A 26,206-nucleotide genomic window follows, 5' to 3' on the forward strand; every position below is an offset into this window, starting at 1 on the left:
CAAAACCCCACAGGAATTCAGAGTGGGAAAAGAAAACAATTCAATGACCAAACAGAGGTTAATTTAGTAATTGCCCAAAGGCCCAGGCAATTTCCATCAGTACATTCTGGTGGAAATGGCAGCCTCTTCAGTCCTTTGGCCCAGTGCCCACTTGGGAACAGAAGAACTTCGAAGACTCAACATGGGGCCCATTTTGATGCCCTGAGATCCACTGGGCAGCTGGAATGGAGGCGGGGGATGGTGGCACCCACTCTGAACGCCCATCAGGGGCCCCTTCTGAAATCTCATGGATTTCCCAGACTGGAAGGGTTCCCCCGGGCCAGCTCATCTCTGCTGTGAGTGGATGGCCAGCCGCTGTTTGGACTCGTCTGGAGATGGTGAACTCACCCCCTCCTGAAGGTTCCCAGAAAGAGAATCGGAAAGGCTCTCCGCCATTGCTTTCTAGATCCTGGCAGAAACTTTACTCCTCGAGGACTTTGCTCATCTCTCTCTCAGCAGATGCGAGTCGGGTCAGAAACAGCAGCTGGGTACATACCCTTCACTCCCAAGAGCTTGATTCACTGTATCTGAAGTTCTGTGGCTGTGCATGGCGTGTGGCTGTGATTAGAAGGTTGAGATCCCCACATCATTACTATTATTTTTCCCTCTACATCAAGTTAGTGGGCACATGCACTTGCAGAGCCCTGGAGAGAAACAGATGCTGGTCGAAACATGGCCCCTCCCCTATAGGCTACCCACACCTGCCCCCAAGAAACATGTGGACATAAAGGTACAGCATCAGGCTGATCTTACAAAAGCCCCATTCTGCCTCAGTGGAAAATGAATGCTTGTGAACTGCCACGCACGTTCCTGTATGTTGGGGTTTTTTCCACCAGCTTGGGCATCTGTTGGTTTGAGTCATGTCTGTGAAGCTCTGCGTTGTGGAAAGATGCTGAGGATGGGGACGTCATAGCCACCGTAGCCTGAAGTCGCCACGCAACTGAAAAGCATATTGTAGTGGAAAGAACAGCAGTTGGGCAGCGCACCGCGGTTCCTCCCACCCCCAGCCTGTTTGGCCAACCTGTGAGAACTGTGTGTGGCTCCAATCCTGTTTTGCAGGCACCAGGAGAACATGCTATTTAAGGAAACCTGATGGGGAATTGTTTCTATAAAGTCAGGCCAGTGACTCCTCATTTTCCCCCCTATTTTTATTTTTGGAAATGGGGTTTTGCTTAAAATCAGGCCATGCTTTGGTCACACAGAGAACGAGTTTGGTGGTGACCATTGGGCATGGTCATTCAAATGAAATCCGTTCAGTGCAGCCACCTCTTTGCTGGCTGTGTGACCACGGGTAAGCACTTCACCCCTCTGTTATCATCTATGAAGTGAGGCTAAGAGGGGCACCTACCCTACTTTGTGGGGAATATTCAGTCCTGGTTTAAATCAAATGGGCTCGGATTGCATCAGCACGAGCACCGGGAGCCCACCACTCAGCGCAGCACGGGAAAGAAACCGGTGCTTCACGAGGTCCGGAGCTCCGGAGCCTGAGCGGGCTCCAGAGTCTGCAGCTGCCCAGACCCACAGCGGCGAGATCCTGCAGGGTGTGAATGAAAAGTAGACGGGGGAGAACTGGAGGGCCACGGAGCTGGATGTGAAGATAGGCTTTGGCAGTGATGCTCCTTTTAAAATTCTGGGTACACATTTTCCAGGATCTAAGGAATCCTGAAATTAAAAAACCAAGTTGCTCAGTTGTTATAATGGGGATTTTGACTGAAAATGTTGATTTAAAGGATTCCTATGCCGACTCCTAGGGCATGGATTGTCTGGCTGGTTTGTGTCTCTCTCCTGGCTCTCTCTCTCTCTGTCTCCTTATATGGAATTTCTATTAATGTTTGCATCGTTTTTCCTAGGTTGGGGACAACGTGGAAAATCTGGAAGGAGGGTGTTGGGAGCACATGTCTGGGAGTCAGTCCAGCTCAACTCCAGTCTGCTGCTCTTAAGCCTAAAATCTTCACCTGCAAACTTGGGATAACAGCAGTGTCTATCTCAGGGGACTGTTGAGAGGGCTAAGTGAGACGATGTAGGCAAAGTGTTTAGCCTTGTGTCTGGAGCGCATGAAGCACATAATGAGTGATGTTTATCACGAGGTAAGTGCCTGGTGGAAGCAGGTACTGCGCACAGTTAATTAATGAATCAAACACAGCCACTGGTCCCTTAGGAAACGAGGCAGGTGACTTTAATGATCCTGCTTGGAAGGGACAGAGATGCTCACAGGGGCAGGCACCGGCTCTTCCCGTTAGTTAAGAAGAATGAGGTACTTGTCTGGTTTGTTATAAGGAAACTGTCCAGGGTCAAAATGTCTTGGATAGCTCTGGGAAATTGGGCAGCGACCTCTGCTAGGGGACCCAGCGGGGGGTGGGGGTGCAGGCTGGACTTTTGGATTCTGTCTGTTTGGTTTGTAAGCTCTCACCCTCTCGGCTCCAAGCAAGTGGCTTACCCTTCTGTCCTCAGCCCATCTGGAAGTGGGATGGATTCCAAGCAGGTCTCTTTATCCCCCTCTGTCTGTCCTCAGTATTCTCATCTCTAGAATGGGGGTGAAGTAACAGGTTCTTCCTACCAGGCTACAGTTTCTCAAAGAGAACTTAACGGTCAAGAAAGCAAACATTCATGCAGCAGTTTCAATGTGCCAGACATGGTTCTTAGGTTTTACGTATTCTAACTCAAAGCCTTTTTAATTCCAGACCTCTCTCAGTTCAGGGTCCCTCTGGCTGCAGCCTCCTCTTGAGTATCTGCAGTAAGAGAGGTCACTCATTGCCTCTTAGAGCATCCCTTTCAGGTGGAAGGACCTCATGACAGAAAGTTCTGCCTGGTACCCAGCCCAAATCTGCCTCACTTTAATTTCTGGCCATTGGGCCTAACTCTGTGCCTTGGGGTCCTGAGGAAGAGGTGTGCTCCCCTCCGCTATGGATGCAAAGGGGAAGCCAAAGGCAGCTACCATACCCTAAACCCTGCCAGCCAGGAGCAGAATGAGCGCTACCCCTTCTCTCACTTGCTCCGTGGTTGCTGACCAAGGGACGGGAAACAAATCAGGACAAAGGGGAGCATTTATTAAGCTCTCATGGTGTGCCAGGCACCCAGACGTCGTTGAATTTCATTCTCAGACCAACCTCACAGGCGCTGCTGTGGCCCATTTTGAAGATGAGAACCAGGGACTCAAGTAAGGTACTTGTCCCAAGGTCGCACTGTTGATAAGCAGCAGCAGCGTCGGCCTGACTCCAAATCCCAACGCTGTGGAAACGGGGAGCGCGAGGAAAGCAGGCGAAGAGCAACGGGAGCCCCGCCTCGGGGGCGGGGGCGCCCGGGCGCCGGAGGGAGGTCGCGTGGCCTCGGCCCAGAGCGGACGAGCCGTCAGCACCAGGGACAGCTCCCGGGCCGCTGCCCGCAGCCCCCGACGACGGCGCGCGCGGGGCCGGCGGCGCGCACTCCCCGCCCGCCTCGGGTGCGCGCCCTCCCCGCCAGCGCGCGCGCCCCGCGCCGGGGACGGGGCTGGAGCTGCGCGCGTGCCGCTCGCAGGGAGCCAGCCTGGGCGTCCGGAGCCGCGACCGCAGCCGGAGCTGGCAGGGGGCTCCCGCCTGGGCACGCAGTCGCTTCCCGCGGACCTCTGGGGCCTCTCCAGCGCCCGCCTCGCCCGCCCGGCCCCAGCAGCGCCGCAGCCGTGGCCTGGGCTTGAGCGGTCGCTACTAGCTGCTCCCTGCCCAGGACGGACGCCGGACCGCCCGGTCACGTGCGCCCAAGTCCTCGGCCGGCCGGGGCAGCGCCGTTCCCATGGTTCAAGGTAAGGGACGAGCGGGCGCGCGGGTCACGAGGCGTGAGGGCAGAGGACGCAGGCGGTGAAGCCCGGCTCAGTGCCCACCTCGTCTGGAGCGCCCAGTGCAGCCTGCCCCTGCCGCCTTGCGCCGGGTCCCTGCCCCACGGAGCGGCCGGGGCCGGCGTCCCCCGTCCCGTCTCGGACCGCTCTCAAAGTGCGCCTCTGCGGACGGAGACCAAGGTGGGAGCGAGGGCTTGAGGGAGAGGCCAGGGACCCACTGTGCCAAGGGACGCCGTGTCTCTCTCGTAGGCTGGACTTGAGGGAAATTGGGTAGGGAAAGTTTCCGAGAGGAGGTGGCCCCCATTCTCTCTGCGGTCAGGAGCTGGGACCTTTCATTTACTGAGATTTGCTTTCTGTCAGACACTGTGCTGGGTGCTTACCCTGCACGTAACCGTCGATTCCATCTGCCCAACACCCGTGAGCAAGGGGGCATTGGCCCTATTGTACAGATGAGGAAACTAAAGCTCAGGGAAGTTTGGTTACTTGTCCAAGCTCACACAGCCAGTCAGTGGTAGAGCTGGCCTCAAACACATCAGCCTCTGTCACTGCCACCTGCCTCGCACTCACCCTTGTCTGAAATCTCGGCCTAAATGGGGGAGGGGGAGCACCAGACTGGCATTTGGGTCTTTCAGCCAGGAATGCAAAGACTCTCCAAACACCAAAACTCCAGGACAGACTTCCTGTCTGCCCTCCTGGCTCTGCCATCTCACCCCACTCAGTGTCCTGTGCTCCCAAAGCCAGGGACTTTGTGGGCCCAAGTGGTCCTGCCAGTGTGCGTCTCGTGGCTGCCCCTATGGCTCTGAGGCAAGCATCTCGAGGCACAAGTTCACTGACCCTTCTCCGGGATAAGGAGGCATCTGGAGGCCTTATCCCCAGCATGCCCCTCTTCCAAGTTCCCCAGGAAGCTGGAGCTGAGCAGAGCCAGAGGGGACACCCTGCCAGCCTTCCCCCAGCATTCCTTTCTACCCAGGCCAGGCCAGGCTCTTGGGGGTTCTGGGCACAATGATATTTTCCCACCCCCAAAAGTTCAGGCTTGCTGGGGAAGCACACATGCCCATCTTCCCACCTTGCCCCTCTTCCAGTGGTGTTGAGGGTGGAGCCCGGGTGACCAGGGATCTTCTTACCTACGTGCCTCCTGGGTCGGCGGAGGGGCTGGCTTTAATCCTTTGTGCACTGATTGCGAGCTTTCTCAGGGCCTGGGTGCTGGGAACTTCAGGAAAATCTGTCTTGCCCCTGAGGCTGGGCCACAGGCAGTGTGGGGTTCTGTTCGTTCGTTCTTTCACTTGGCAGTGGTTTGTGGAGCACCCACGTGACGGGATGAAAGAGACAGACAGGGCCAACCCTGTGCCCAGATCCTGCTGACTTCTGGTCTCCCCATCAACTGAGTTTCCACTTGCAAATGGCCTCCTGAAGGGTTTGGGGATCTGGGAAGGACCCCCAGGCTCTCCCAGCCTCAGTGCCCCCTGGGATCCATGGGGGTGGGGGCGGGGACTCCGGGGAGCATCGGCCGGCCTCCCTGGAGCGTGCTGTCGCTCTCTGCTCAGAGCAGCGGCCCACGGAGGTGCTGCGGCTTCTCTCCCCTGGCCTCTGCAGCAGGGATGGGGGCCGCCCACCACAGAGCCCCTCCCAGCCTCCGAGGCTTCCAACCCCCAGACACATCATTGGACATGAACAAGGGCACTCGGGAAAGGTGGGTGCAGCTGGAGGGGCCAGGACGTAGCTGCCCAGTTCTGTCCCCCTTTCTGGGTGACCTCGGACAAGTCACTCTCCCTCTCTAGACCTCAGTCTCATCTGTGAAATGCTGGGGTGGATCATGTTATGCCCCCCGTGGATCATTGCAGCTCTGTTCATCTGAGCCTCTAACAGAGTGGGTGAGGCTGGGAGGAGCCGTGGTATTGGGGAGTCTGGAGGGGTTTTGGAACCTTGGGGCTGACCTGAGCCAAAGCCCCCAATCCCATCAACCTCACTTTCCACTCAAGCGATCCCCCCAGTTTTGCATGTTTGGGGGCCGGCTCTAAGTTGCTGACTCTTGGTGCTGGTTCTGGGTGAGCCACCCTGCGGGCCTGGAGGCTACACAGCACTGGGACCCACTCCCACAGAGAGGCCTCTGGGCTCCTGCCTGGTGGGCCTGCTCTACAGAGCAATGGTAGTGAGATCCAGGAGGAGCAATTGCACACCCAGGAGGGGCACGGGAGTGGGTGGAGCTGTAGGAGAGATTTGTTACATCTCAGTCAATTACATCTGACCCAGGCTCTCCCGCAGGAGGCAAGGCAGAGGGCAGCCAGGCCCTTGTCCTGTCCTCCGCACAGCTCCCGGCCCCGCCACTCTGCAAAGTAGCAAGTCCACGTCTGTGCATCAGTAAAAAAGCAATTTGTGTGCCGGAGCAAGTGGATTCCGGGCTACCTTGGGTAAATCACTCAGCCTCCCCATGTGCAAAAGTGGGGATGTTTCTGCCTGCCCCACCAGCACCCTGCGGGCATCAGAGAAACCTGTTGGCTGGAGCTGTTAGGGGCCCAGCGTCTGTTCACAGGGTCGGCTGCCCTGAGCCCCAGGTGGCTGGGGTGCTTCTCAGCCTGGCTCTGCTGCTCTTCTCGGTGCTGTTTTTCCTTGCAGTGTCTCGGTCCCTTTGGACTTGCTCCAGGGGGGTTTGACAAGCCTGGCATCTTCACCATTTGCCAGCTCCTCTCCTTCCACTGTTGAGCAGAGAGGCTCCTGGGTATGGGGTGCACTTGTCTCTCGTTTCAAAGCTCTTTGTTCCCTTTGGAGTTAGGTCCCCTCCCCGAACAGGCTGGAGCTGGTGAACTCTCTTCCAGGCCCTGGCCAGCCCCCTTGCTGGGGGCTGTGTGAGGAGGGAGGGCGCTGCAGGGGGAACTTACCAGCTTGTGCTGGGTGGGGGGAGGCTGCAGCAAGACCCCCTGAACTCAGACTGAGGCTTGGGTTCCAAACCTGGCTTTGCTGCTTCCTGGCTGTGGGACCCTGGACCTTAGGCTCCTGGGCTGTGAAAGGGAGATGGTGGCCCCTACTTCCCCGGGGGCTTTGGAGGATCAAACAAACAATCCTGGTGAGAGCCCCGAGGCTTTGGCAGGGGGGAGCAGGCGGGGTCACATCAGACAAGGCTTGTAAGCCCTGCTCCATGGGTGGGCTTTCTCTGGAGGTCTGCAGGAACCACAGGCAGTGTGACCCCGGGAGGGACACTCCAGATCTGGCCTTTAGAGGACACCCTTGGGCTGCAGTGTGGAGGGAACCTTGGAGAGGGCGAGGCTGGAGGCAGGGTGGCTTGGGAGGAGGCCGCTGCGTCCAGCCAGAGGGGAAATGATGGAGGCCCAGAGCAGGAGAGTAAGAAGTGGCAGGAACAACCGAACAACCGAGGCAGGGGTGTTGGGGGGATGGGAGATGGCCAGGACTGAACAAATATCGCTCCTATAAGACTCCTCTACGCTGGGCCCGGGCAGATGTCCACCGTGGCCAGAGATGGGAGCACGGCCAGCTGCGCAGGATGATACCCTGGAGTATACCCGAGGATACCTGGGGGCCTGGAGTAGGACTTTCTGTTCCAGGAGCAACGTGGTGTCAGATCCACTGGTCACACCCTGGTGCAGTGTTACTGCCTGTCCTCTGGACATGCATCCAGCCACCTCGGGGTGGTGGGTTTCTGTGGGAGGGGCCACAGCAGGGCTGAGCCAGTCACGTGTACCCCTATGCTCAGCTTTCCCAAGTGGCAGAGATGGGAGAAAGTTGGGCCAGTTGGGAGACCCAGGTGGAGACTGGTCAAGGGCCCGGGCAATGGTCCCAGAACAGGCCAGGCTCTCGGAGCTGTGGCCTCATCTGCCACATTCCCTGGCTGCTGAGGACAGGTTGGCAGTGTGGCCAAGTGGATAAGAGCACAGCCTTTGAGGCTGACCAGAATCGTGTTTGTGTCCAAGCTGTGTGTCCCTAGTGAAGTTACTTAGCCTCTCTGGGCCACGGGTTCTTCGTTCATAAAATGACAGTAATAATATCCACCTCACAGGATGTGCCAGTTTATGTCTCAGCCAGCTGACCCGGGAGGGGAGTCCACGCACTGCTGAGCCCTGGCAAAAACCTCTGTTCCAGGCCAGGTCCGTCCTGATGCAGTCCCCACTGGTGCTCACTTCCTGGCTCAGCCACAGCGTGGCCTCGGGGCAGACTGGCCTTGGAGCTGCCCCTGACAAGTAGGGAAACGCCACACTGTGGGACCACACTGGCTTCCTGCCTGCCACCTGCATCTTGGTTCTTCCATCCAGGTCCACGGTTTCTGTGTGCAATGGCAGGGGCAAAGGTGGCCCCTCGGGGCACTCCCAGGCTGACCCTGTCTGGTGGCTGGGCCTGCGGTCAGGTGCTGGCTCCCTGGAGAATAGTCCTCTCTCTTTTATTATTATAATTATTATTTGCTGTATTTAGTTGCACACAGCGTGTAAGCAGAATCTAGAACAGTGCCAGTCCAGGTGTGGTCTGCAGACCCAGCATCCCTGGGGACTTGCTGGAAATGCAGATTCTCAGGCCCCCTCGAGACCTTCTGCTGTAACAGGCTCCCCAGGTCACTCTCGTGCTCAGTGAAGTCTGAGACACTCTGTCCTAGAAAATCCCCGGCACCAAAGCGGAGAAATGGTTCTACCTGCACCGGGCTGTCATAGATGACTTTGTCTCCTTCATGCTCCTCATGTTTTTAATTAATATGTATCAAGTTTAATAAATATTAACTAAATAAGATACATGCGTACTTTCTGTAAAAGAAAACCAAGCAAAAAAAAAAAAATCCAGCTTTGTTTGTCTGTTCATTTTGCACACCATAAAAGCCCCCGGCTTCCCTGCTGCCTCCCCCCACCCCCCATGGCTCAGCACCGCCCTTCATTTGTGTGTTGGCAGCCTCGGGCATCACCGAGGGGTTTGTCCGCTTGTGTGTTCCTCCCCTGTCCCTTTGTCAGCAGATCTCCATCTTCTTTCCACGTCAGCAGCCCATCCTCTACTTATTTACCTGGACCCTGTCAGGAAACAGGCAGAGAGGTCATCCCGGGCCTCCACGTTTGTTGTGTGGCTTTTATAGATTTGTCCAGTGGTGTGGTCTCCGCGAGGAAGGCTCTCATGGCAGGGGAGTCACGCACGTGTGAACAGAATGAGATAGCAGGGCAAGGGCAGTTCTCCATGGACTGGAACACGGTTGCAAGGCGGCAGGCGTCCCAGATTCAGAAGAGGGTATCCCATGGGCTGGAGCAGTCAGGGAAGGCTTCCTGGAGGTGGAACTTGAGCTAAGCCCTGAAGGATGAGTACGGAGTGGGGAGGAGCCGGGACGGTGGAGAGATGGGGCGTTTCTGCCATTGCTGGGATGCAGGGCACCTGTCTGTTGACTTGGGCTGATAATCAGTGGCCCCTGAAGATGCCTGCCTTTCCCCACCTCGCTGCTCCCTGTGAGGGTGGGGAGAGAACCAGCCAGGCCACTTCCTGGTGGTCTGGTTGGTTTTGAGCCTCAAATCTGTGTTGTGGTTGAGGTCTGTTTTCCCAGGCGTCACTGCACTGTCATCCTCTGGTGTCTCTGCCAGGCTTAAAGAGGCTCTGCCCCACCCCTGGTGCTCTGGGACTTCTCTGCCGACAAGTGAGGGACCCACTGCAGAGCCACGCCCCCCACCCCATGGCCCTGCCTGGACTCACCAGCGAGCGGGACGGGTTTGCAGTTCCTGCCAAAGCATCCCCCTAGCGTTGGCTTGGATTATTTTGCCAAGAGTGCTAGGAGGAGGCAGGAAAGGCTGGGGCAGCCGCGGGCGCGGGGAACACGTCTGCCCCAGCGGCTACAGGAGGGAGCAGCCGGGGAAGCATCATTAGTTCATCCTGAACGTGTGTCAAGGGCCTCACCTCGAAGGGTTTGAAGTGTCATGTTTACACTTTGTTTTCCAAATTCTTCCACTTGGTGTTGGCAGATGCACTCCCACTTGATACGTTGGAGAATTTTCTTAAGGCAAATAAAGATGCTCATTTCTCTGGGTCAGAGGCGAGCTCCTGGTCCAGACGCCGTTTCTCCACAGGGGGACCTCCCGTCCGTTGCCCATGGGCTCCCGGAGCCCAGCAGCCCTGTTGCGAAACCAGCAGCAGCTCTGAGAGGGCTGATTCCGGGATATAATGATCCAATTCTGGTTTAAAAGAGGACAGTGAAAAAAGTCTAACGTTTCACCAGAAAAACAGCAGCTTCTTGGTAACACTGCCGACTTGCAAGCTTCTGGTATTTACTGGCGTTAGAGTTTGTTTGGTTAAAACACTCATTATGCAGAAGGCTCCTGGCTCAGGAGGAACCCATTTACAAAATTAAAAATACAGTCAACTTTAATTTTACCTTCACGGAACTTCCCACTTGAGCGTTCCCTGGAATTACTAAACAGATTTCTATTTCAAAAAAACATTTTGTTTTACGACACAGTGTCTTGAATACTCTCTTTTGTGGTCAGTTTTGTCACCGCTGGCCTGTGTCTTGTTTTCCGCCATCCACTCTTTACTTCCTGGGAACATCCGAGTCGGAGAACCTGAGACCCTAGGGGGAAGAGAGGCTCGACCCAAACCCCGACGCGGATCCTCCAGCTGGTGAGCCTGGGCGCATCACTAAACCTCTCTGTGCCCTGGTTTCCTGGTCCGTGTAGATGGGGATGGTTGTACCCGTCCTGTAGGGTGGTGGTGAGGGCTCTCATCACATTGTGTAAGACCCCGGACCCCTGGTGCGAGCATGACAGAGGGAACCTGGTGCTAGATTCTGGGGTCTCTGGGCGTGGTGGGGGGTCTGCGGGGTCTCTGGGCATTGTCGGGGGGTCTCTGGGGTCTCTGGGCATGATGGGGGACTCTGGGATCGCTGGGCGTGGTGGTGGCTTCTGGGGTCTCGGCATGATGGGGGACTCGGGAGTCCCTAGGCATGGTGGTGGGGGGGTCTCTGGGGTCTCTGGGCATGGTGGGCAGCAGGCCTGTGGCAAAGCCCCTGTGGTGGAACTCAGGTTTCCTGTCATCACGTGCGACTGGGGGTCCATACTCTGCTTAAACCTGTCCCAGCTGAGGACGGAACCCAGCCCCCAGTGTAGTCCACAGGGCCCTGCATGGAACAGACCCTACCAACCACCGTGCTCAACCTCATCACTTACCTCTCTCCCCCACCCTGCGCCTGCACGTTGGCCAACTTCCCATTCGGGAACACACCAAGACCCTTCCCCCCAGGGGTTCTCCCACCTACTGGCCTCTGCTTGGAGGATTCCTCCTGGCTAGTGCCGGTCTCAGCTTCTGTCAGCCCTTCAGGGAAGTGTTCCTGACCCCACGCTGCCTCCCCATGGGTCAGCCCCATGTCAGGCTCTTGGGCCACCCATTAACACCTGGCTCTGTGGCTCGTCCCCTCTGGTCCCCATCTGCAGCACAGGACTGGGGAGCCCCTTGAAGACAGCACCTGTGATCTCGCTCATCGCTGAGCCCGCACCTGGCACAGCGCCAGGCCCACAGGTTGGGGCACTTGGTAGATTTTTGTCAGATGGCAGGATGTTTTGGTGCCATTCTGAGGGCCAGTCTCGTCTGCTGGGATGTGCAGTGGCCTCTGCCCGGCCTCTCCCTGGACTGAGACACTTCACATTTAGAGCCACAAATGGCATCTATTTTCCCCTCAAAGTCTCACCTCCAAACATTCAAAATCTGTTTAGGGAAGAAGGGGCTCAGAGTGTTCCAGAAATAGGTAGTCAGCCGGCCTGGAAGGAGCATGGCCATTGGCGAGGCATGGGGGGTCAGCAGGGCCTGTACCGTGCAGCGCCCGTCATGTTCCAGCTGTGAGAATTTCATCATCAGAGGGCACTTCCGGGTCTCATGTGGCCAGGCCTCAGGGTTAATGCTGCCGTTCTTCACTGACAACAACTACCCAATTATAAAAAATCATTTACTCTGCAAGACGGGCCCTTTCAACAACACGCCTACACTCACTTAAAAATGGCTGAGCCTAATTTTTTAATAAAGGAAAATTGATGTAAAACGAATGGTTGCAGGCAGGGTCTTTGCTGAAGCCTGGGCCACCGAAGACCACTCAGGGCATCTCAGTGGCCCCCAGAAGTTTCTAATGGGGCCGTTGAATCAGCTACAGTGGCAGAGCCTTGCAGAGAGCGCAGAGGTGGGGGAGGAGGGCCCGGTGTGAGTTTGCCGACCCCGGGCCCAGGGCAGGCCGGGGGGCAGTCGAGCTCCGTGAACTGGGTCAGGTGAATGAGTGAGTGCCTGGAAGGTGAGGGCTGGACCCGGGTTGACAGCTGCCCTTTGAGGCCACTGCGCCCAGGACGGGGTGTGCACAGACAGGTGGGGCCCTCCTCAGGGGTCCTCGTGGCTTCTACTTGGGAGAGAACTTGGGGTGACCCTGGGAAGGAGCAAAAAGCCTTGGAAGCCAGAGGGGGTACCACCCTCCCCCCGTCTCTAGGGGGAGTTGGAGATCCCACCGCTCTGGTTGACCGTCTTGGAGGAATTTTGATTTCAAGAGGAAAAAACGTTCCCTTCTGTTCATTGAGTGGGTGATTAGACCAGGTGACATCCAAAGTCCCTTCCAAATCGAAGAGAAGAAGATCTGGGGGCCGTCAGATTCTAAGCATCCGAGGTTCCGATGCTCTGATTTTCTAAGACTAAGATGTGTGGCTCTAAGATTCTGGGAGCCACGATTCCCAACCTTACACTGACCTCTCCTCCACAGGCTCCATGGGGTCTCTGCTGTGCCCCGGCCTTCACCCGCTGGTCCTGCCCCCCCCGCTGCAGACCCTGCTGAGAGCTCCGAGTGGAGGCTGAGCCTCCTGTAAATGAGCTGCACTCAGCTCAGACAGAGGCCCTGAGGCGGGAGTCCAGGGGGGAGTTCCCTGGTAGGGGCCAGGTCTCAGGGCATCTGAACGGAAAGGGGGGTGCCTAGACTGGGTGATGCCACCCTCACCCCTCCCCTGGCTGCTGGACTGTCCAGCCAGTCTCTTTGGAACAACCAGGTTGCTTGACTCAGCTTTGTTCCTGCTCATCTGCTCCTCATTCACCGTCAACACTGCACACACACACACACGTGCATACACATGTATACACATGTATATACACACACACATAGACACATACACACATGCACACACATGCATACACATATATATACACACACACATAGACACATACAAATACACATGCATACACATATATACACACACAGACACATACACATACACACATATACACAAATATACACACATGCGTACACACAGAGAAACATACACACACATACACACATATATACACACACACATACACACTCACACGTCTCTGGGGCAAGGGGGTGGCACTGCCTGAATGCAGTGGGGTGGGCCTGGCCCTGGCCCCCTCCACCTGCTCTGGGCTCTCTCCAGCTGGGGTGGGAATTTCAGGGCATCCCAGTGTGTGCTGGGCAGCCTGAGGTGGTGACACAGAAAGGAGTCCTGAGAGTTGGACAGGTTAACCAGCAGCCCGAGTTTTCACTTCCCTGACCCCCGTTTCCTGGGTGACCCACCCCTGGTCCTCAGAGCCCACCTGTGAATAAGATAAGGACTCCTGTCTTCCTAACTCCTAGGACTGCTCTCTCCGGAGAGATGCCGTACCTGAAAACTCAGCTTAAATCGTAGAGAGCTGTAAAGATACAGGTGTCATTCTAGTTAGCCGTTGAAATCAGTCGTGGGGGAGAGTGGGGAGAGGTGGCCGATGTTTCTCGCTCCCTGCCTCCCTTTTTCAGTCCAGCAGCCAGGCACCCGGTTCCTGGGCAGAAATTGTCCAGGTGCCCCATTCTGTAGGTTAAGGAGAGCTCCACCTCCTCACCTGGCACACGCAATTTACAGCAATAGCCATGGAAACTTCCTGTACCTTGTGAACAGCTAAAATATGTATTTTTTTGATTTGTTGTTTTTTAAAACATTGCATGGATTTCTCTTTTGCTTTCACACTCCTGTGGAGCCAGGGGAGGTGAATACAAGGCACAAGGTTGTCAGGCAGGACATGCCTCGCACCCCTACCCCCTGTGCTCACTCTGCAGGGCCAAGGTCCAAGAAGTTGGGGTCCCAGTGGGGAGAGCCCCTGAAGGGCCACTGCTCCCTCAACCTGGGCCTCCCTGAAGACAAGCCAGACTCTACCTAGTCCCCTGTGAGCAGAGAACTTCCCACCTGGCTCCCCAACCCACTGCTCAGGTTGGGCCCCTGGGACTCAAACCCTGTGAGAAAATAAGAACCCTCCAGCTATGGATCCAACAGCACAGCCTGGCAAGGAGCTGAGGTGTGGGCCCTTCCCTCCAGGACTTTATAGTCAAAAAGGGGAGACAATACTAATGCTGCTCTCTATTTCACCTTAATTTTGGAAAGATTTTTTTCTGGGCAAAAAATTCTGGGTTGATATTTTTTCTTTCTGAGCTTTAAAGATGCTCCCCTACAGTCTCCCAGCTTTCATTGTTTCCAACGCAAAGTCGGCTGTCACGCCTGTCTTCATTCCTCTACAATTTGTGGGCCGTTTTCTGGTTTTGGGATTTTCTCTTAATCACTGGTTTTAAGCAATTTGATTATAATGTTTCTTGGGGTTGTTTTCTTCATGTTTCTTGTGTTTGTGGTTTGTTGAATGTTTTGGACCTGTGGGTCTCTAGTTTTGGAAAATTTCAGCCCATATTTCTTCTAATCATTTTCCTGCATCCCTTTTCCTTTGGGGGTTCCAGTTACACATAAATCAGGCCACTTGAAGTTCCCCACGTCTCACTGAAGCTCTGTTTACTTCCGTATGTTTTTCTCTTTTCTCTCTGTTTCATTCTGGGTAGTTTCTGTTGCTGTCTTTAAGTTCACTTCTCTTTTCTTCTGCAATATCTAATTTGATGTTAATCTCATCCAGCGTGTTTTTCATCTTAGACTTTGTAGCTTTTTTTATCTCTAGAAATATGGTTTTGTTCTTTTTAACGTCTTCTGTGTTTCTACTTGACGTGCCCGGTTTTTCCTCCAGTGTTGTGAACGTGCAGGCGACAGTTATAATAGCTATTTTAGCGTCCTTGTCTCCCAATTCTGTCATCTGTGCTGTTGCTGGGTTAGTTTCAACTGATTGATTTTTCTCTTCATCATGGGTTGTATTTTTCTGCATCTTTGTGTTCCAGGTCGTTTTTTACAGGATGCCAGACATTGTGAACTGGACCTTGTTGGATGTAGACCCCATACATATCTGTGAGGTTTGTTCTGGGATCAGTTGTAGTTTGGAAACAGTTTGATTCTTTCAGTTCTGGCTTTTATGGTTTGCTAGGCAAGACCAGGGCAACACTTAGTCAGAGCCCTTCTGAGTGCCCCCCGCCCCAGTGCCCCCTGAATTATGAAGTTCTCCCTTCTGGTAGGTGGGAGCAGGAACTATTCCCAGACATGAGTGAGCTTCGAGTATTGTGCCCTAGAAGCCTTTCAAGTGGTTCTTTCTCTGACCTCAGGGAGACTCAATGCACATCTGATGTGAGGACAACTGATCTAGAAAGTGTTTTAGGAAGGAAGGGGCACCAAGCTGCAGCAGGTGGGGAGATGAGGACCAGGCCTCCAGGAAGACTGGATCAGGTGTGGATAGACAGGAGGGGCTGACCTCCCCCTGTGCCATCTCCTCCTCCTGTTCTGATGCTCCAGCTCCTGGAGCTCACCTTGCTCTGCCTGCCTCTGGGCCTTTGCACGTACTGTTTCCTCAATGAGTTTCCCCTTCCCATTGTCCCCCACTCATCCTTCAGGTCTCAGCATCCAGGTCATCCTCTCAGGGCTGCCTCTCCTGGCTGCCATCACCCCATGAGCACCCTGCATGCTCCCTCCTTACACCCCATCTGTGTCCCCCCGCAAGACTGAAAACTCCACAAAGGCAGAGATGCAGCAGGAGCTCAATGAATATTTGCTGTTGAATTGTTGATAAGTTTTAAATGCCAAGTGCACGGTGTGGACACTGAGTGCTATTAAATCCCAGAAGAGGGAGCCGTGTCCAGGGGCTGGGGGTCAGGGAAGGCTTGTTCCAGGAGCATGCTGACTGATGGCCGGGGATTCAATAAGTAGAACTGGAAGGGAGTTCAAGGTCCATGGAACAGCAGCAGCAAAGGCCCAGGGACAAGACAACGCAAAGTATGTGGTTGGGAGGCCCGGGGAGCAAACCTCTCAGCCAGACCCATTTCAGGAGCGTTGCAGAGAGAGCAAGCGAAAGGCTGGAAAAGTAAGTCAGGGACAAGCTCGGAGGGCCAGGAACACCAGATGTCTGGGGCCTAGACCAGGAGAGTCACACTCAGAACTGCATTCCAGGGGGACACTTGGATGGACAGCTGGGGTGCCCTGCAGAGGAGAACGTGGTTCTGAACGTGCTGACGTGAAAAGAAAAATAAACCACAGCGCGGTCCACGTGGAATGATCTCGTTTTGTTAAAAATTAATCAAAATAATACCTGTTAGTATACTCATAGAAATGCCCCAGCCCTCCAGACCCCGCCCACCCCGTAAGGTCCAACGCTCATCTGAGAGGCTCTCACGGAGGCCCTGGGCTGGGTGCGGGGGCTGGGTGTGGCCGAGACAGCCCTGCTGCAGAGCTCACAGCCTGAGAGAAGGGAAGTCACAGACTTCCGAATGGAAATACAAGGAGAGGAGGTCGGTGAGTACTCCCTCGAGGCCACCAGCGTCTCCAGGCCAGGGGCAGCGTTTAAGGCTCTGGGCCAAGGGCGTGCATCCAGCCTAACCAACAGTGCTGCTCCCTGAGGGCCAGGAGGAGGCAGGGACCCTGTCCCTATTCATCACCGTGTCCCTGACACTGCACAGTGGTTGGCACACTGCCAGCTTTCAATAGATGTTTATGGAAAGGGGACAGGAGGGAAGGGGAAGGAGAAAGGGGGAGGGAGGAGAGGGAGGGAGGGAGGGAGGAAAGGCGGGGAGGGAGCTGGAGATTGGCATTAACATCCTGTTTTAAAGAAGAGGGGACCAAGGCCCATGATCTCCCTGACACTAAGGAGGAGAGCCTGGATTCGCACCCAAATCTTTCTGACTCCCAGGCAGACGAGGGCTGGGAGGGAGAGGTGGCACCCACAGGCACGAGCCCAGGCTGCCCGGAGGAGGAGGCATCGGAGCTGGGCCTCCGGGTGGGAGGACTCCACTGGGGGCTGCAGTGAGGGTTCCTTCAGGGAAAGTATGTAATAAACCACAGCTGCTCTGATGGGATGGTTGGGGGTGGCCTGGGCTAGGGGACGGCAAAGGGCGTGATTGAAGCTGCCAATGCTAGGCTTATCAGGAGACAAATGGGCAGGATCGCAGGAGGCTGGCTGCAGGGAGGAAATGGCGCTGACGGACGTCTCACGTGGATGCCGAGCGGGGCGACGCTGCGATGCAGACGACTGCCACCCACTAGCTGCACTCGGGTAGGCTGCACCCCGCTCGCTGTTTTCTCAACTGCAAAATGGGGACAACCATACTGGGCTCCGTGGACCAGTGAGGGCTGCGAGGTGAAGCCTCTGTCGGGTCTCACACCGCCTGGGCGCCTGTGAACATTCAGGAAGGGGCTCTGCACGGCCCACCAGCATTGCAGGGAGCACACCGCGCCCGCAGGTGTTCTGTGTCCCCGTCTCAGCAGCCTCGGCCTGGGCTGCACACCGGAGCCCCCTGTAAAGCTTAAATGTCCTGGTTCCTGGGCCGGGACTCTCGTGTACTTGGCCTGGGGTGGGGCCGGGGAATGGGGGGGATTTAACTGTTGCCCAGGTGGCCCTGATGTGTAGTATGCGGGGAGCCTGTTGCTCACCTGGGGGGCTTGCTGAGGCACAGGTTGCTAGGCCCACTCCCAGAGTTGCTGACTCCGTGGGTCTGAGTGGGACCCAGGCTCTGCATTTTACCAGGTTCCCAGGTGACGCTGAGGATGCTCTGAGTGAAGAGGTCACGGGCCAGGAGCAGCCTCGGGCAAGTGACTGTCTGCAAGGCCGCGAGGTGAAGAGAGTGGAGAAAGTGGGCAGAGGCAGGTCCTCGGCCTGAGAGGGAGGTGTTTCTGCCCTAACAGAGCCGGGCTCTTTGTGACGGGAGTTCACTCCCCTCACCCCTGGGCATTAGGCACTGCTGACTGCTCCCTGTCGCTGAGGTCCTGCCTCCCCACCAAAGCCTGAACTGCTCCCACCGTGTGTCTCTGCTCCCCGGGCATGGGGCTGCTGCCTGAGTCTCCCCAGCCCTCTCCAGGCCCCGGAAGTGGGGCCCAGCACTGAGACTGGCTGTCAATAATTGATTGCTTGCTATCCAGAGCAGTCAGGCGGAGCCCTGGGACATGCCGGAGGCAGTTGGCATTTCTGGAAAAGCCCCCTGACCCCTAGCCCAGCCCCAAGTTCTGCCTCTCACTGGCCGTGTGCCCTTGGGCAAGTGTCATCATTTCCATGAGCCTCAGTTTCCTCATCTGTAAGATGGGGTTAATAATGCCGACTCCAAGGACGAGGTGATGGTGGAGGGGGTGACGCATGCATTCTCCGCAGAGCACCATGAAGGCAGGCATCGTCGCCGTCCTGATTTCACAGACAGGCAAACGAGGCTGCCCAGGGACGGTGGGGCTTTCCCAGTGCCACACAGCAGGCAAGGAGCAGAAGCAAATTTGAAGTCAGGGTCTCCTGGCCCATAGGTCTCAGTCTCCCTCCTCCCTACCCCTGTCGCAGCTGGCTTGATCTTCCTGTAAATCATCTATGGCTCTAAGATCTCGCATCCCCTCCCCCAGTGCTCAGCTCCCAGGGGCTCCGCCTTGGCCAGTGACTCAATCCACAGGCATTTACGGAGTGCCTGCTGTTTGCCAGGGCCTGTGTTTCAAGGGGAGGCCAATGGTGTGGTCTTCATGGGGCCCCCAGGCCCTCGGGGCAGCTCACAATGAAACAGCAGGGTAGGACGGGCCAGGCGCTCAGAGGAGCAGGGAGGAGCAAGGGTTCCTGCAGAGGGCGGGACCTGAGCACCGTGTAAAGGATCAGAAGGAATGAGCTACCTGGAAGGAAGTGGACGGTGGGCCCCAGGGGCATCCCAGGCCAAGGGATGGGGGGCCAAGGACAGCCCTGAGCATCCACAGACAGTCCCATCCTGAAGCAGAGGTGGGGAGGAGGGCTGGTCCCGAGGAGTGTGGCCTTTATTCAGGGGCAACTGGGAGCCCCTGCTAGGGCAGACTCGCCTGGGGGGCCACCATGTCAGACAGTAGTTTTCCAGGAGTGGTCCCTGGCCACCCAGCATTAGCCCCCGCTGGGAACTTGTGAGACATGCAGAGAGGCAAGCCAGGGACAGGGGAGGATGCAGCGCGAATGCGAGCGGTGCAGACAGAACGCTGTGGTGGTGTCTCAGCCGCAGTTCCTGTCCCCCCGATCCAGATGAGGTGAGGTGAGGCCTGGGCATCTCCCCAATCCAGAACGGTGCCTGGGCACCCCATCCTACAGGAATGCAAAGCCACGGTGGTGGGCTCGGGGTGGAGGGGGTGGGGGGCAGGGTCCAGTGCCGAGATGCCGCAGACACCTGGGCTGCGGGGGGCACTGCCGACGTCTCACAGTGCCGGCCGCTCGCAGAGGGGTGGGAGGAGCGGACACGCAGATGGCTGTCACAGCCGAGTCGGGAGACCCAGTGGGGTCGGCAGGGCCAGCCGGGCCGGGCAGGTGAGGTGGAGGCACTTGAACTGACCTTGGAGGGCAGGCCAGGACGCCCGGTGCACTGGGCCCCGCCCTTCTCAGAGCCCTGCCTGCCAGGGACCCAGGCGAGTCCTTCTGCCGCACAGCACGAGGCAGAGCAGAGCATTTCAGAGCTGGCGCCTCTCGGGACCTGGAGATTTACTTTCTGAAGGGTGACCAGGGTCCTCTCTCGACCCGGCCCCACAGGTCCCGTCTTCTGAGCGTGGTTGCTGCTCTGTCGGCCCCGTGGACAGAGAGAAGAGTCTGTACAAGTGGGGGTCAGAGTTCCTGGGCCGCACTGCCGGTGGGGACGGTGTCTCCCCAAGCCTGCAGGGCCCTCTGGCCTCCCCTCTGGTGTCCCCAGGTGCGTCTGGGCCTGGAGTCAGACCTCCCCTCCACATTACCCCATCTCTCTCCCATTCCTCGTCTTGGGGTGGGGTGGGGGGTCCCTGGCCCAGGAGGGATTCAACAGAGCTCCGGCCATCAGGAAGGGGGCCACAGGGAGGGCGTCCCCAGACCACAGGGAGGGAGCTCTGGGCCCCCTCCTCTAGAAGAGCAGGAGGGACCCAGGCCTGTTGCTCAAAAGGCCCGGAAGAGCTGCAGCCCCTCCGCTGGGCTCCAGCTGGCACCACAAGGCGTCACCCCCCTGGACTGGGAGTCGGGCAGGCAGGGCCCTGCCTCACTGGCTGTTATTTCCACCACCAGGCAAACAATTGACGGTGTGTTAAAGAAGCGAGCAGGCGAACGGCCGGGACAGGACATGGGCCGGGGTCAGGCTCGGCAGTGGGGGGGGGTGGGAAGCTGGTGTGTAAGTGGCAGTGGCTGATTCACCTGGATGCCCAGGTGGTACCACCCAGCGATTGTGAAGGCACAGAATGGGCTGTGGAGCCTTCTTCAGTGGACCCCACACATCACTGTCGTCCCTCGGGCCAGGGCAGAGGCCAGCGCTCTGTGGGCACGGGACCTCCAGCAGAGAGGCCCACCCACCTTGGACCCACCTTCACACCTCGCCCCGAAAGCCCCGTCTCTCCCACTTTGGGCAGCCGAGCGGCCGAGGGGTCAGGCGCCCAGGCCTTGAATCCCCTGGGACGGGGCGCGTCCCTGCAGTCTCCCTGAGCCTCTGTTTGCTCCGCTCTGCCAGGCTGAGTCACCAGGCTTTTACAGAACGTCAGGGTTTCATCAAACTCGAGGCGCGGACCGCGGTGACGGGCAGCGGCCTGGAACCAGATCCTGACTGTGCATCCTCCTCGCGGCCGGACCCGGACGTGCCCCCGCGCGTGCCTAGTGTCCAGTCCTTGCGTGAGGACACTGGGCACCTGTGCGGACAATGCCTGTGAGGGTTAAGTGAATTCAGAGGGCAGGGCCCTTAGCTCAGCGCCGGGACATGGTGTGTGTTTAATAAATGGAAGCTCCGACGGTTCCAGCGAGTCCTGGCCCGGCGCTCCCTCCTGTGCGCCGTCCAAGCCCTGAACTGGGACCAGGAGCTGCGCTCAGTTCTTGGAAGAGGAAGTTGAAAAGAAAAAAGGAAAAAAGTTAAGTCAAGCAGCAGAGTGTTTGCAAACTCAACTTCTGCACATTGTTATTTTTAAGGGAGAGAAAAAGCCAGCACGGTCTGCCCCTGAGCTGGGGCTCGCGGAGTCTTAAGCTCCCCCTACTCTCCCCCTCCCCCACTCCACTCCCCCCCGTCCCCGCACACCCCCCCACCCCCCGTTTCCTGATACGCTGCCTGCTGCCCCATGGGTAGGGACACCACAGCCCCAGAACATTCTTTAATGGTGCATCTCATCTGCCTTTCTCCTGACCAGGACCCCCACCCCCCCAACCTTCCCCGGGAAACACCAGGGGCAGGCAAGTGCAGGAGGTGGGGGCCACAGGGGCGAGACCCCATCTTTTCCCCTCCCATGCTCAGGGCCTGTTCAGTGTGGGCTTGCCAATGGACCCCAACTCCATTCAGATCTGCTCCATTGGAGCCCCTATTGTGTCCCTGTGCTGTACTGACCCCTGGTGGCGGGAGGACTACAGAACGTGGCAGAAGGTTCTTGCCTTCAGGGGGCTTACAGTCTGATGGGGGTGAGGGGGTGAGAGCACCCCTGTCCCTCCCACCTGTAGGCAAGCTGGGAGGCTGGGAGAAGGAGGGAAAAGGCAACACGCTGGCTTTGGGGTGGTACACCCGAGTTCACCCCTGCTCCCTGCCCCTAACCGTGTGACCTGGTTCATGGGCCACTCTCCGGCTCTGTTTCCTTGTCTGCAAAATGGGGGGATGCTAATGCCTGCTCAGACTTCCCTAGGGATTAAAGGAGATGTTGGTGAAGGGTGTCATGTCCTGTCTGGCACAGGGGTGGTGCTCAGGACAGGACGATGGGGCACTGGGGAGCCACCCAGGTGTTTGAGGGAGGCAGTGACCTGTCCAGACTCACGTTCAGGAACCCCGGGGGGGCAGCATGTGCAGGAGGGTGGGGCAGGAACCCCCAGTCCTGGGATTACTGGGTAGCCTCTGTGCTGAAGACTGGATTTCTCTACTGTGTTGGAGTCACCGGCGTCCACAGTTGAAGGGCCCACCAGAGAGATGGGTGTGAACCGTGAGCTGCTTCTCTGTTTCAGACCATGAGGAGGTCAGACAGCAGAGGTCTGGGGGCTGCTGGGGCTCGATGAGACACTGCTGAGCTCAACGTCCAGAAGCCGGGTGCCTCGCCCTCCTCCCATCCCCTCCCCTCCTCCCACCACCCCCCAGGGCCCAGGGAGGCGGTTCAGGGCGGCTGGCCTGTGCCCAGCCCTCACTCTGTGGCAGATGTCAAGGTGACCGTGGGCAAGGCTCCTTCTCTGGGCAGCACAGCCGCCCATCTGCACAGTAAGGGGGCAGCAACAGGCTCCCAGCCTTCTGCACCCCTGGCCTGGCCCCCACAGAGCCAGAGGACCTGAGCGTTTGACCACACACCTCAGTGTCCCCCGAGTGTCTGCTCCTCTGGGCGAGCAGAATGGTGAGCAGAGGCGGGAACTCTGGGCCTGACAGCAGCAGCGACAACTCGGACTTGAATTTTGGAGCAGGTTCTGAGGCCTCTAAACAGCATGGTAGCCTGCGCATGGGCCAGGCCTCCCACTGGCAAGACCACGGCCCTCCCACAAGCTGCTGCCGCCCCAAAGGACCAGGGAGACCCCAGTGGCTTCAGCACAGCTCCTTGATGGAGGCCGGAAGGGGCTGCCCCTGCTCCTCCCTGTCCTTCCTGAAGGTTCCTGAGGTCGGGGACAGTGCCTGGGGACCGTGCCACGGGGGACAGGAAGGCCACCCAGCTGGGGGTGCTCTGTTTTCCAAGCAGTGGGGAAGCTGAGCCCCTGGCCAGCCCAGGTGGGGCACAACCCCTGCTCCCTCCATTTTCCTGGCCACAGCCTGGGGCCTCCTGGCCACTCAGGCCCCGGGGTCTGCCCTGGATCCTCTCCTCCTGGTCCAGAGCAGCATGCTCCCTCCCCAGCTCCAGCATCCCTGGTGGACCAGGCAGGGGCACACAGACAGGGTGTCCATTGGATGGAGTTTTCTGCTTGATCCAAGGGTTGTTTCACTCTCCCAGCCTCAGTTTACCCCTAGAAAACGTGGGTAGAAAATCTTGCAGAGATGCGTCCAAGCCCTGCTTCCCACATGGCCTGGGGGAGTGTGGGTGGGTCCCAGTGGGTAGCTGCTGGTCCCTCCCGGGGAAGTCATGCCACCTTGGGGAGTGGTGGGGTGGAATGAGATCAGCGCGTCAGATGCACCCGGCACTGTGCTGTGGCCGCCGCTGTTCTTTTTAACTGTGATGTCGTTGAACTGAGGCCCAGAGGAAGGAGGGGCCCGCTGCCGCCCATCACACCCCCAGCCTCCTCCCCACCCCACTCCCCAGCTCTGCCTGGGTCCATCTTGGAAGGTCTGGTTCATTCTTCAAGAGCGCAAAGGCCCCCACAGGTCATTCATTCACCGTTCTTGCCGAGCACCCACTCTGCGTCCTGCTCTGGGCTGGGCACCGGGAACAGAGCGGAGAACCGGCAAGGCCCTGCTCGCACAACGCTGACCCCACGGGGCTCTTCAGCGGGAGTCTGGGTACAGCCTCTGGAATCCATGAACCCTGGAAATGGCCGGCCCCTGTGCTCTTTCTGAGGGCCCCTCAAGGAATCCGGGCCACAGAGCGGGCCAGCCCAGGGCATACATGGTGGTTCCTGATCACCCACTCCCGGCCCGCCCAGCCCCGCCCCTCCCGACAGCACCCATCGGATCCCCATGCCATGGGCATCCTCTGGCCCCAGAGACCGAGAGGGCACAGGCCCGGCTCGCTGGGCCCCGGCACCTGATTGGCCTGCAGTCCTGAGGAGCCAGGCGCTCTAAGGCTGAGCTATCTGGGCTGAGGATGGAGCTCGGAGGGGAGACACCCCAGGTGCTGTTGGGAACTGCCTCTCCAGGCCCCCAGGCCCCACTCCCGCCACCCCACCCCAGCCAGGCTCTGGATAATATCTCGGAGACCAGCCACAGCGCTGCTGAGCACTTCCACGTCTATTTAGTACCAAACGCAGGAATCTGGGAGCCCGCGGAGCGTGAAATTAGGAACAAATGTGGAGGAGGTCTAGACAGGAACTCCGCGGCCGCTCGCTCGCGGACGACGGGGCCCTGGGGCTTCCAGGTAGTGGGGGTACTTTTGTAACCAGACAGATGTTTGTGGAGGAAAAGGCGTGCTGGCTCTCCATAAGCGCTCGACAAGACACCGGGATGGGCAGAGGCCTGACAGGGAGGCGCTGGGAACAGAGTGGTCAACCGCGGCCCAGGCACCCCCGGGACCAGTCCTCTGCTCCCCCAGCCTCGGTTTCCTCCTCTGGAAATAAGCGGCATCATCATTGCTTGGTTGGAAGGGCTGCTTGTTAAGCAAGCAGATTCCAGGGTCCCATTCAGACCCACCGAGGCCTGGGCATCTGCATGTTTACCAGGTGCCCCCATGTTCTGGTGCTCGATGGGTTTGGAAGTTGCTAGACTAGATGAGCCAGAGGCCTGACCAGTGCAGAGGTGCAGGGCTTGGCTTCTCCCTGGCTCCTAAGAGGAGCGCTGGGCATCTCAGGTGAACACAGTGGGCAGAGGCAGACAGAGCCCTCATCAAGCACTGCTGTGCGCCTTGCACCACGCAAGGCGCTGGGGTGGGAGGGCACAAAATAAATAGACTATGGAGACTCGGTCCTTGCAGTCTTCAAGGCACGGCGGGGTGGGATGGAGCTAGAGGAACAGAGGAAAATAAAAGAGTCTGAAACGAAGTGCAGGACATGTGGTCCAGATGGCAGCCGTGAGGGGGTCTTCCGCCAGGGGAGAGGGCTCCGAGGGGGAGGCAGGTGGAGGGCGGGCGTCTGGCTGCCAGGTGTTTCCTGCTCCCCACCCCTCAGCACCGCTCCATTCGGTCTTCAGGCTGTAGGCGACAAGTGGATCTGGACCCGAGCTCATAAAGCGGCTGGCCCCCCCGCCCTCCTCCACCGAGGAGACATGGGGCTAGGGGCTATCGGAAGGGGCCTGCTGCCTGCCCAGCCCCCTCTCTGCAGATTCTAGAGGTCAGGATGGGGGTGCATAGAGGGGCCCCATCTCACAGCCTGTCCCTGCACAGCTTGGGAGTGGGGACAGGGAAGCAAAGCCGTTTATAAAGCTTTAAAACCGTTTATGGTCCCAGGGGACAGATTAACAATTCAGCGCGGTCCTCGCCAAATTGTCTTGGCTGGCAGCGCGGCGGAGATCAGGGAGAGCTGGAGGAGCAGAGACGGCGGCCTCCACCGGGCTGTCGCTGGGCCTGCCGGCACCTCTCTGCCTCACAGCCTTTGCCTGTGCCGTCCCTCCACCCACAGCCCTCCCCTTCCTCTCCCAGCCCAGCCAGTCCATCCTTCCCGAATAGCTCAGAAGCTTCCTCCTCCAGGAAGCCCCCGTGTGGCTCCCCCAGTGCAGTACCACCCATCTCCAGCCCTGAGCTCCAAGGCCCTTCATTGGTCTCTTGGGCACTCAGCATAGCCATTCTCAGGACACAAGTGTGCAGAGGACACTGGGTCAGTCGGGTTTCCTCTAAGCTCCCAGGCAAGCATGCATCCAAGTGTTTGCAGCCCTCCCTTCTCTGCCCACCCTCGGGGGATGCCATCTTGATTCTTGTCTGGACCAGCAGCTGGCATTCTTTTGCGTTTGTGATCCTCCAACCTTGTCGTGCACGTCAGTCTGGCAGGGAGGGCTGGATCCCACGTGTCTGGGGCTGGCAGGAATCGATTGCCTAAACTCTGCTGTATGCGTATTACAGATAAGGAAACTGAGGCCCAGGGAGAGGCCTCTGACCCAGGCTTACCAGCCAGTGTATGGCAGGATGTTCCCCCACCTGCCCCCCATATTGGGCAGGACAAAGGCCCCTTGGGCTCATCACCTCTGTGTCCAGCTGGGCAGAGTCTCCAGGCACAGGAAGGAAGTCTGAAGGGCGATAGTTCAGTGAGGACAGCCAGGTGTGGGAGTTGGGGGGACAGGCCTCTGGCTGCTGTTCTTTCGCTAACTTGCTGTGTAAGGTGATGAATGAGTCACCCCTCGCCCCCTGCACTGGCCTCAGCCTCCCCTACTGCCCACCTTAAATGGAATGGTGGGACATGGTCCCTCCCTCACTGGCATTTCGAGGTGGGAGAAGTCTAGGAATGCTTCCTGGAGGAGGAGGCATGATCTGGGCCCTGACCATAGGGGAGGCCCTAGAGAGGCAGAGGGAAGGGTATCCTGGG

General features: G+C 57.9%; 1 protein-coding gene across 1 annotated transcript in view; it reads left to right on the forward strand.

Annotated features, from left to right (window-relative positions):
• Positions 1-3,574: 3,574 nt before the first annotated feature.
• FAM163B (family with sequence similarity 163 member B) overlaps positions 3,575-26,206 on the forward strand; it is a 31,765-nt gene continuing 9,133 nt past the window's right edge. The window contains exon 1 of the mRNA XM_014782395.2: positions 3,575-3,814. The gene's annotated coding sequence lies outside the window, so the exon portion shown is untranslated. The remainder of the gene's footprint in view (positions 3,815-26,206) is intronic.

The sequence above is a fragment of the Ceratotherium simum genome, chromosome 29 (genome assembly GCF_057802395.1).
Source record: "Ceratotherium simum simum isolate JZ-2026a chromosome 29, ASM5780239v1, whole genome shotgun sequence".
NCBI classification, from domain to species: Eukaryota; Metazoa; Chordata; class Mammalia; order Perissodactyla; family Rhinocerotidae; genus Ceratotherium; species Ceratotherium simum.